Source organism: Piliocolobus tephrosceles, chromosome X, assembly GCF_002776525.5.
Source record: "Piliocolobus tephrosceles isolate RC106 chromosome X, ASM277652v3, whole genome shotgun sequence".
NCBI classification, from domain to species: domain Eukaryota; kingdom Metazoa; phylum Chordata; class Mammalia; order Primates; family Cercopithecidae; genus Piliocolobus; species Piliocolobus tephrosceles.
Window position 1 is genome coordinate 6,068,357 of NC_045455.1, and position 12,302 is coordinate 6,080,658.

A 12,302-nucleotide genomic window follows, 5' to 3' on the forward strand; every position below is an offset into this window, starting at 1 on the left:
AAAGGACTTTTCTTCCAGCAATTTGGACCTAACTTGTTAAAATGGTAGGACTGTGAGGTTCTAGGAGAAAGGACAACTTTAAACTAGAGAGGGATGGACTGATTTGTTTAACGACACTTTCCATTCTCTGAGTTAAGGTGTAAAAAAAAAACAAAAACGCCTAACTCAGTAAGTTACATGTGAATGATGAGCCTTTGTAGTTTTTCCCTTCCCCAGATCAGTGGCTTTCCCCCTCTTTCTCTGCAAGATGTGCATTGATGTTTTTGGTTTGTTTGTGTTTGGTTGTTGTTGCCTGAGAGTGAGAAAATGAGATTGACCTAAATTTAGCGTGGCTATATTTTATTTTATCCAGAAACAGAGGCATGGTTTGTAGTTATGCTTGCATTCTGAATAGAAACTGCAAATGCATGTGTCTAACATTATCTTTGCTAATTTTTACCCATTTTACTTAATGTCTATTCTTTTTTACAATTACTTGTGTATGCAAATAAACATCTTATGAAATTAATGTGTATACACATTAATGTGCCTCTTAAATTTTTTTTCTTTTTATCCTCATTATTATACTCTGTCAAAAGGTAATCAGTACATCAAAAGATTTTCATATCTCTTCAATGTTAAAAGAACTTGTTCAGAAAAATATTTGCTTTTTATTAACATAAACCAATTATTTTGTGCAATTTAAACATAGCTTTAGACATGACTACATTGTCCAGACATTTACCTTGTAGCTCAAAGAGCACAGATAAAAATAATTATTCAGTGCTTCCTATGTGGTAGAACTTTGCTTTACAGTATCTGAAATTCTTACAATGATGCTGTGATAGAGCTGCCATTATTTCTGATGTCCTATAGGTAGGAAATGGGGATAGTAGGGTTTTTTTTTTAAACTCAATTATGTGGATTTTAAGAATACTTGTAGAAACTGGCATTACATATCAGGTTTTAGTAGGATTCTTATTTTTTTCTTTTTTTTGATGGGCGAAAAAGTTGTTTTTGTTTTTCAATAACATAATATTTTGACATAGTGTTAAAGTGTTATCATTCTTGCAATGAAGAAAAAAACACTGTATGCTAGTTAGAAAACAATAGATTTACCCTATCATCATTAACATTATCATACCTTGTGTTCCTCTTTCCAGTTCAAGGGCTGAGCAATTCTAATAGTACTGGGAAAAAAGGACTCAACAATTATTCAAGAGGGACAAGTCAAAAGCCTACAGGAAAATAACCCTGGTTTAGATTGGAAAGGAAAAGTCAAGTTAGAGGTGTAACCAGGGCCTTTCGTGTTGAATGTAAAAGTGGCAGGCAGCTGTTCTTGTTCTGCATTTCCAAGGGCATGTAACAGGAAATGAGGTGTAAGTTGCAGTCCTGTGGATCTAGGTGAAGTATGACTTGGCTGTAGGTTACATATAAATTGGCTGTGGGAATAATTTACATAAATAAGACATGTAATTCTTTTTCCTGAACATATTTTAAAACAGTGAAATTCTCTCTCCTGTTTGGAATGGTTTACATTTGACCTTGCTGTGAAATAAGAAAATTCGTAAGTCTTTGGACGTACCACCCTGAGGGTGCTTGATCTCATCCGAAATAAGAGTGAATAATATGAGTTAGTAAAATTCATATTCACACGCATTTTATTCTTCAATTTCAAGCAACTTTCAAAGACTAAAATAAAATAAAAACTTTTAGTGATTCATTGTCAATTTAGAGACTAAAGAAAGTAGTTAAGTTGAAGTGGGTTTATTTGTGTCTGGATACCAGAATTCATAATAGGCTGTGTGGGTGGAAGAGACTTTATAACCCAAAATCAGAGTAGAAATTGATTCAGAATAACTAGGTCTGACTCAAACTTATGACATGTTAATGACAGAAAGTTTGAAGCTGAGGTTTAAAAAGAAATACTAATATTAAAACTTTGACATAAACCTATTTCTTAATTGAAGTAGCATTACTTTTTAATAGAAGCAGGAGAGACTTGATCTGTACCTGGCATCAGCTGGTGTCTTTAAAATAGATTAAGTAAAATGTTCAGAATAGCATTTTGCATGGTATTGGGTGCGTGGAATCATTTTATTTGATAAATACATTAAGATGGCATTGCCTAACCCTAAATGCATAGCCTGGCTATATGTTGGGCCAGTTCTTGCATCATAATCAGTTCTAGTGTTGACAGTGTGAATTTTTCACTGTTGTTGTAGAGAGTGCTTATCAACACATAAGATATTCACAGATAAGTATTTCTTCTATTGGCATTGCGGCATAATATGGAAGGTATGAAAAATCAACAGCCCCGCTCTCCTGTTGAAATAAAGTGGATCACTTTGAGTTAAAAGGGCACAGAACAAACTTTATCGTTATTTTCTGTATTCCTTCAACTGTCTCTTATTAATGTCAAACTACATAAGTTATTACCAAAAAATGATACTTTTGATCTTACCAAATAAAAGAAAGGTTTTATATGTGATTGTATTTACAAGTCTCACTGATGTCCATAAATATTGTTTACAAATTAAGGATGTTGGAGCTACAGAATTAAAAAGAGGCCAGGCTCAGTGGTTCACACCTGTAATCCTAGTGCTTTGGGAGGCTGCAGTGAGCTATGATTTTGCCACTGCACTCCACCCTGGGTGACAGAGTGAGGCCCTGTGTCTAAACAAACAAATAAACAAAACGATTAAAAAGAATTAAGCTTAAAAAGTGTAATTTTGTGTACGTTATAAAACAGGATATCACCAAAGCCTTTAGGTACTGTGATTGTGACATAAGTGTTTCACTCGTTTATGAACTTTAACTAACATACATCTGGAAACCTATAAACACATTTTTATTTCATTAAGTCAAACTTGTGTCTAGAAAGATTGTCATTGTGATAGTAGTTTGGCAATTCAATGTCAGAGTATGTGGACTCCGCACTTACAATGTCCCATTTTGTCCCTAAGGAAGTTTGTGATAAGCCACAGGAGAGCAGATCTTACTAGGCTCAGATACCAAGATGTACATTTTACAAATTTCTACAAGTTTGTGTTTTATAAAGATCTGTTTGTGGGGGAGAAGTGGATCTTGTGAGTATTGCTAAGTGACACTTCGACACTTTCACATTCTGTCTTTATTTCTCCTGAAAAGTGTCATGGACTTGAGGAAAAATCTATTATAATTTTACTAAATGTCGTATGTATGGTATTAAAATAATCCATGTCCAGCATTACGTTTGTAAAGATTTTAAAAGTATGCGTCATGATAGGTTACAAAGCTTTAGTATGGATCAAATAGGATTAGTAGTGTACTTGATAAGAAAGACGAAATTCTGAGATAGCTTCTTGGCCTTTGAGCATAGTAAGACCTGCTTTCTTGTGACTCAACCGAAGCTTCCTCAGAGCCAGGGTGGGACAACGTTGTAAGTGCAGTGTCCACGTACTCTGGAGTTAAATTGCTAAGCTAGTATCTCAGTGACAAACTTTCTAAACACAAGTGTGACTTAATGAAATAAAAATGTGTTTATAGGTTTTCAGATGTACTGCACATTTTAAAATTCCACTTATGTGCCTCATTTGCATATTGATAAAAATTTAATTTGAAACTGACTTCAGCTCTTTTTGTAACTTAAAAAAAATCATAGCAAATTTGTAGAGTCTGTTTTTTTTGTTTGTTTTTCTTGAGGTGGAGTTTAGCTCTTGTTGACCAGGCTGGAGCACAATGGCGTGATCTCAGCTCACTGCAACTTTTGTCTCCCAGGTTGAAGCAATTCTCCTGCCTCAGCCTCCTGAGTAGCTGGGATTACAGGTGCCTGCCACCACACCCAGCTAATTTTTGTATTATTAGTAGAGACCGGGGGGACAGGGTTCACCACGTTGGCCAGGCTGGTCTGGAACTCCTGACCTCAAGTGATCCACCCATCTCACCCTCCCAAAGTGCGAGTCTGTGTTTTATGTGCTTCAGATGTAAGGATTCTTCGTAAACTCATTATTATTTTTTCACAGCATTATGTTTTTGTGAATTCTGAGTACAAATGTACTTCTTTTTATGACTTACTGCAAAAGGAATTTTAAAAATAAAATATCCATTAGAAGAACCAAAGGATCATCATATACACTAAGCTAGTATTTTTGGGAGTTCTGCATTAAAAACATATCTAATTATACAAGTATTACATGCCCTTATGGAAAACTTGACAAAAGTATAAAGTCTAAAACAATAATCACCCATGCCCCAGGAGTAATCACTATAGACTGAAGACATGGATGATTGATAGCTAGCTAGCTAGATTGATATGATAGACAGGTACATAGTTTTTGTCTTTTTTAAAAATCAGGATTGTGATGTAGGGAATATTTGATAAATATTGCCAAACTTTTAGCAAAAACATTTTTACCATTTTACATTCTCAGCAATCTTACTGTAGCTGCAACAAACCTGAATACTAATAACTTTGCATTTTTTCTACATTAAATAAGCAAAATAAATAGGAAAAGGGGGATTTTATTTCTCCATTTGCCACCTTTACAACCTTTTTAAAAGGTATATGAGACTAATAACATTTTTAGGTTTGTGGGTAGTTTTCACCATCTCCTTGCAGTATGATCTTAGGATCAGATGCTGTTTTTGCTCTACTGTCTTATGACTTTTCCTAATGATGCTGTAAGCTCTTTAGAGAATAAGAATCCTGTATTTTTAATATGATGTAACATTGTTATAAATCTATGTTTATAGATTTTTATTTAGCCTTGTATGTTATATAACTAAAAGACTTCTAAAATAAGGCTCTAACCTGCACCCATTTTCTATGCATGTTTTTCCCAAATCCATTTAATATGGTACCCATACATGGCTAAAAATTAACACTCCTTGGTTAACTATGAACATGGTGAAACAGCTGCTTCTTTTATTCACATAAATGTATGCAGAATTGCTATGCTATTTTAATAACTATGCAATAGACACATCTTGCCATGACTCATTTCATGTTGCTGTTAGTGAATTATGTGTATGTGATCTGACATAAAGATTTCAGCCCTGTTTTATTCAATTTATCTTCATCATCATCAGTAAAGCTTCATCATATAGGAGATGACTGATAAATGATTACTTATGGAACAGATTTAAATTAATTATATGATGTATAGTTTATTCTATAAATGCTTTCATCTAAGCTTCCAAAATAAAATGTCTTTTTAATATTTTAATATCCGCCCTTTAGGCTTTCTTCAATTTGTTGCCTATTTAAGGGTTAATTTTGGCATATTGTATGTACTGTACTATTCTTTTTTCTGTAAATGTTGTTTGTCATAAGTCATGTTTAATACTTTTTATTTTATTTTAGCCAAGTTATATGTGTAAATACACATGAAAGACTTTGAGCAGTGCTTGCTATAAAGTACTTAATAAACATTGATGGTTGCCATTGCTGTAAATGCTTCAGGAAAATTCTTAAATATTATGTCTGAATCACTCTAGTTTCCTAAATTAGTCTATGGTTTATGAGTCTTGATGGTTTTGCATTGTAAGATAGCAGTAATTTTATGGAGGCAGCACTGTAAACCTGTACTATTGAACATTTTCAAATATTGTGTACAGTGTACAGGGAGTGAATGAGTCCTGAACAGCACAATTTGCCGTTTTAATTTTCCTAAACAAAAGTTTAGTTTATTTTATCCTTCTTTGCCTATATATGTAACTCAAGAAATAATAGTTGGTTGACAAGTTTCTGTCCAGATTATTACAATTTACCAGGAATTTAAGTGAATATGACCAACTCCCTGGCAGCATATTGTGGTGCAGAGAGCGTGGGCATTCAGCTCAGGGACCTGGGTGCCAGTTCTGATTTTGCCACTTGGTAGCTATATCACACTGAAAAAGAATCTGAGTCTCAGTTTTATTATCTGTAAAATGGAAAAATAATGTTTGCTTCTATTTTAGGATGATTTTGATGCTTAAAAAAGAACAAAAAGGTGATAGTGTTTGGCGTGTAGCCACTGCTCACTATGTGCTTTTCCTAGCCTGTATACCCCATGATCTAGACTGACAAAGAAATGATGAAATAAAGATGAAGTAAGCAGAGTTTCCAAACAATAAACTCTCTGTTTATGAAGATTTTATCCTGTAAGGTGGAACTTTGTGTGATTTTGAGACAGGAATTGCCTGACGACATTCATACCCAATTGTAATGAAGTAATGAAGTACTTTTTAAAGCAAAAGAGATTTTAAAAAATTGTGAAATTCACTCTGTACTTATTGTTGTAATTAAATTGTGGAGTAGAAATTACAGTCTTATCAAAATCTAATTTTAGTAAATTCATGCCAAGCCACTAAAATATAAATTTTAATATCATGATCTCTCTTGTCCTTTACTTTGTATACACACACAAAATTTCCTCCTGTTATTTCACCGTGTGTCCTAATTCTTATTTCTTCTCTTGGTCCAGTTCAGATAAGCCTGTGATCCACTCCACGGCAACCCAAGGGAGTGGTCAAGTCACACAGAACTCAGTGTCACCCCCTGACAGTTTCCTCACCACAGTCAGAATGGCACTTGTGACAGACACTGGAGTTTCTCTTCAATCTAATTGAGGTTCCATTAACTTAACTAGGTTAACCATATTTGTTTTCTATTATGACCAACCTCCAGGCCAGAATTTCAGTAATTATCATATACTGTTAACGTTTTTTTCACGAATGCTTTCCGGTTGCCACTGTCTTTCAGCAATTGGGCAAGTCTTCCATCTGTGTGACAAAAAAATAATAAAAAAGGATACAATCAAACTGCATCCATTGATTGGCAGATACGTTCTAGCTGCTAAATTAGCTACTGGGGTCCTCCAGATAAGCCCCTGCATTCTGGAGCTTGCCCTGCAGTGGGTGACATGGACATGTTCAACAGAACCATGTAATGGCTGTGGCCATGTGCCGGTAGATTCCAAGTGCTGCGTTATCACCCATGAGGAACAACTGGACATTCGTGGAACCATTACTGCAAGAGGAAAGGGCTAGAGTGAATCCAAATTTCAACTGGAGATAGGCCATGGAAAGAGAGAGGAAGAAAGATATCTTTTGCAAGAAGAAAGGTAGTGACTTGAACACATTTGGAAAAGTGCATTTATTCAACAAGATCCACCAGTGCAGGAAGAAGAGGGAGAGAGAGATGATGTCAGACCTGAATGTCCCAAATAGAAAAATTGAAAAGGGAAACTTTGTTATCAGCTAGATTGACTTAAAAAAAAATTTGGGTCCAAATATGGAAAACAGATGAGTAAGGGCAAAATGAGACACCCAGATAATAACTGGGAGGCTGTTATAGTGATCCAGTTGAAAAACAGGGAGGATAAACTAATTTTGGGATGATGGGATGAAGAAAATAGAAAAAAAGAATTTACAATACACAAGATTCCAACAAGGAGGATGAAGAGGATTTAAATGCTAAGGATGACATCCAGAGTACAGACTGACCCAAATGTCTAGATGGTGGCTCTGCTGGGCAAGCTAAAGAAATGGTGAAGTCAACTCAGGACACGCTGACTCTGAGAGATTCAAGGGACAATTCATGCAAACCGTGGGTTGGCAGGTGCACATCTAACCTGGGGATAAGGATGTAATATAAGATAAAGCTTCATAATTCATAACGATGAATGAAATTATCAAGGTCTAAAAAACAAATTATATTACCTAGGAAGATTTGATTGGTAGATGCACTTATTATTTATAGGTAGATGCACTTATTATTCAAGCACATACACTGCAGTGTTCAGGAAAGAATGGCTTTAAGTATTTTCTATGAGACAAATGTATTAGTTTGCAAGAGGTTTTAGACTAGTAGTATTTTTTTTCTAAAAACATAACTTCAGAAATACTTAATTTTACTTATTCGTTTACTAGAATAAATGATATACTAGTTATGAGAATGTAGCAAGAGTCAGGTAGCTCTCAATTCCATTCCCTGAAAGTCAGAAAAATACATGGAAATATTGGTGTTAGCTGATTAATTGCTTTACCGCGACCCATGTAACAATAGTTTGGTGTCATTGGGTGTAAAACTGTAGACACATAAACAGTGAATCATAAAGAGAACAGAAGGCATATTTGGGACTCAACCCATGTGTCTGACTTTGCATTACCTTAGAGCTTCTAATAAAGTTTATATCTTTAAATAAACCAATTACATAGATACTCTTATCATATAACTGTGATGATAATATTTTCAGCTTTAAGCATATATTATTGGAAAAATTTAAGGCCAGAGTTTTAGATTATTGAAAAAAATTGATGTTTATGCATATATATGGATTTCTCATCAACATAAGAATATATTCTGTTATGGGTGTACAAAGAACCGGTTAAAGGTATTTTCTTACATCTTCAATAATGAATAGTGATGGTAGTTTAATGTTATCCTAAAAGAGTAATATTAGATGTACATAATAAATCTAATATTTTCTTTGTGGGTCAGGAGTAAGCATAGGAGACCAAATGAAATAATAGCGTGAAATGATTATATAAACATTCTTAGGTATGTCTACCACTCAGGGTATGAATCTCTCTGAACTTCAACGCCCTTACCTCAGAAATGAACATGCGTCAGGCGTCCATTGTCCCCACTAGATTTACTTTCCAACATTCTTTGCTCCGTTCTCAGCTCCTGGGAGTGGACCTGTAGCATCTACTCTAAGCTTTAGTGAGTTAGATTTCAGTGAGTTTCCTAGTCATTTTGGTGAGACAAGTGGTTGCCTTGGAAAGAGATGAGAGGGAGAAAAGAGCCTGAGGTCAGGCATATATTCTCTCTTTCTCTCTCTCTCTTTTTTTTTTTTGAGATGGAGTTTCTCTCTTGTCACCCAGGCTGGAGTGCAGTGGCGCGATCTTGGCTCACTGCAACCTCCGCCTCCCTGGTTCAAGTGGTTCTCCTGCCTCAGCCTCCCAAGTAGCAGGGATTACAGGCATCCACCACCACCATGCCTGGCTACTTTTTTGTATTTTTAGTAGAGACGGGATTTCGCCATGTTGTGCAGGCTGGTCTCAAACTCCTGACCTCAGGTGATCCGCCTGCCTCAGCCTCCCAAAGTGTTGGGATTACAGGAGTGGAGTGAGCCACCACCGCGCCCGGCTTTTTATTTTGCTTTTTTCAGAAGCAGTTTCGCTCTTGTTGCCCAGGCTGAAGTGCAATGGCACGTTTTCGGCTTACTGCAACCTCTGCCTCCCGGATTCAAATGATTATCCTGTCTCAGCCTCCTGAGTAGCTGGGATTACAGGCATGCACCACCACGCTCAGCTAATTTTGTATTTTTAGTAGAGATGGGGTTTCACCATGTTGGTCAGACTGGTCTCGAACTCTTGACCTCAGGTGATCCACCCTCCTTGGCCTCCCAAAGTGCTGGGATTACAGGCGTGAGCCACCGTGCCCGGCCCATTTATTGTGTTAAGTTCCTTCCTGTGAGGATTCCTTGTACTGGCTAAGTCCTCAACAAAACCTTTGCTCTTCCGAAAGAGACCATCTCTGGGACTCCGTGAATTTCTGTCTTTCTGAGCCCTCTCCGTACTCTTGTCTTTTGAGTCTTGGCTGTGGGACACTCTGCCTGACTTTTACACCAAACCTCGTGGTACCCCTACCTCTTGCCCACGGTTCTCTCTCTGTAAATAAAACCTCCTCACATTGTCCCAGTTTGAGTGTCCTCTGTGGCCTGTCAGATCCTGATTGATAACACGTTCACCAGGATGACAGAAAAGTATTCTTTGTTTCTGTAGGTTTGAGAACCACTTTATCAAAGTACAGCCTTCAAAAAGTCTGTAAGGGGGAACAATTATTATAGGTATTTCTTTGCATCTCACTGGAGCAATCTCTTTTTTATCCCACAAGTTATTGGGGTACAAGTGGTATTTAGTTACATGAGTAAGTTATTTACTGGTGGTTTGTGAAGTTTTGGTGCACCCGTCACACGGGCAGTACACACTGAATGCTATTTGTAATCTTTTATCTGTTACCCCGTCTCACCCTTCCCCCCAAGTCCCCAAAGTCCATTGTATCATTCTTATGACTTTGCATCCTCATAGCTTAGCTCCCACCTAGTGAAAACATATGATGTTTGGTTTTCCATACTTGAGTTACTTCACTTAGAATTATAGTCTCCAATCTCATCCAGGTCGCTGCAAATGCTGTTATTTCATTCCTTTTTATGGCTGAGTAGTATTCCATCACACACACACACACACACACACACAGACACACACTCCCCACAGTTTCTTTATCCACTCGTTGATTGATGGGGCATGTGGGTTGGTTCCACGATTTTGCAATTGCAAATTGCACTGCTGTAAACATACATGTACAAGTATCTTTTCCATATTATGATATCTTTTCCTCTGGGTAGATAACCAGTAGTGGGAGTGCTGGATCAAATGGTAGTTCTACTTTTAGTTCTTTAAGGACTCTCCACACAATTTTCCACACTGGCTGTACTACTTTACATTCCCATGAGCAGTGTAGAAGCACTTCCTGATCACCACATCCACACCAACATCTACTGTTTTTTGATTTTTTCATTATGGCCATTCTTGCAGGAGTAAGGTGGTATCGCATTGTGGTTTAAATTTGCATTTCCCTGATCATTAGTGATGTTGAGCATGTTTTCATATGTTTGTTGGCCATTCGTATATCTTCTTTTGACAATTGTCTGGTCGTATCCTTAGCCCACTTTTTGAGGGAATTTTTTTTTTTCTTACTGGAGCAACCTCTTTTTAATTTGACTTTAAATATTGATCAGAACAGACCTTATCATGTTTCATCTGTGACACTTTAAGATAATCCGAGGAGGTTTCTATTCCATATAAAGAAGAAAATGAGTGAATAATTTACTAGGAAAAATTTTCATGAACTGACAACTAGGAACAGCTATGCCGGTATTTGTGGATGCCTTTGTATGATAGCACAGGATAATTGCTTGTTTCATTAGTTACCTGCAGCATGCAGTTTCCATGCGTTCACCTCCTGTTGCAGTTGTTTAAAAACAGTTTCTACTTGAGACCCATCATCAAAAGTCAGCCGGGCAGTAGTTATTCCTCTACTCTTTGCATGTCTTTGTGGAAATCTCGTTTTCTAAAATAAACAAGTGTGTGTAGATCCTATTGTGTACAAGTTTTCTTGAAATCCCATGCAGCTTGGCATCTAAAATACTATGTACAGCTGGCAGCTCTTTATGGCTGTTGGAAGGAGACGTCTTCTCTCAGTCACTCGCTGAGGGGAGCGGTTGTGTGGAATCAGCACACAGTAACCCTACTGCCTCCCGGAGCTCAGCTCTGAAAGTGTACTGGGTAGAAGAGGAAGTGAGGAATCTCTCATAGTAAATGGTTTTTTATAAGATTTTCTTATAAAACCATTCCTCGGAAGTGTAACTTAGCCTTTCCTTACACTTTTTATCACCAACCAAGCACTAATGCAAAAAATAAAACAAAACAATGACAAAACAGTGTTTGGTTCATTTATTCATTCAACAGACTTTACTGAGCTAGGCAGTGTGGGTTTGATAATTAATAAAATCTGTATTAGTTGTCCACATAGTGATTACAGTCAGTGCAGGCAACAGCAACATGCAATTAAATAAACAATTACAGTCAAAGAATAGAGCTTTTAGAGGCATATAGCAGTGACATCTAACTCAAAATGAGATTATGCACCAAATAAAGTGCTGCAAAGAAGAGATCCTGAAGATGGGGTGTGCTTCTAATATGATCTAGTAAGCTGGCACATCTTTGATTCTGCCAATTAGTGAGAGCTGCTGATAAATGTTTAAGTGATTAGACCAAATATCATGCTCTCAAAACACAATTCAAATATGTAATGCTATTAGTAAGGGAAGAACAGATCTGGATAGAGTGAAATAGCTTCTAGAGTCAGAAAGGAGACAGAGTTTATATGTAGGGGTGGGAGCAAACTGAAGTAACATTTTGTATACATCTAAAACGTAGATCAGATTTAAAAAATCGATAAATCATACTCAGGCTGTTTCTTCAATTGAATGTTGATTTTTAAATCTCTTAAGGTTTATGTAATACAGCCTCTGCTACAAGTAGATACTCTCTCATGGAGCACCCTGTGTTGTCTTTAAATGATTAGTATGTTAAGGATTTATTAAATTAAAAATGAACATTCTTTTTTTTGCAGAGGCATCTCTGGTTTCAAGAAACAGAAACAAAATGACATTTTTCATATAATAATCAGATAATAATATTAGCATAGACAATACTGATTAGTTTTCTCCTGGCACAAGAAGAAATTTTTAGTGTTATCACCAGTAAAAAGTGATGCAAATCCACTATAA

The 12,302-nt window shown here is 36.4% G+C and overlaps 1 protein-coding gene and 1 long non-coding RNA gene across 2 annotated transcripts in view; both read left to right on the forward strand.

Annotated features, from left to right (window-relative positions):
• LOC111546306 overlaps positions 1-8,161 on the forward strand; it is a 50,059-nt gene extending 41,898 nt beyond the window's left edge. Inside the window, exon 2 of the long non-coding RNA XR_002732726.1 lies at positions 6,426-8,161. This is a non-coding gene — a long non-coding RNA (uncharacterized LOC111546306). The remainder of the gene's footprint in view (positions 1-6,425) is intronic.
• The window catches only part of FAM155A (family with sequence similarity 155 member A), a 693,606-nt gene that overhangs the window by 76,429 nt on the left and 604,875 nt on the right, over positions 1-12,302 (forward strand). The gene's annotated exons all lie outside the window — the stretch shown is intronic.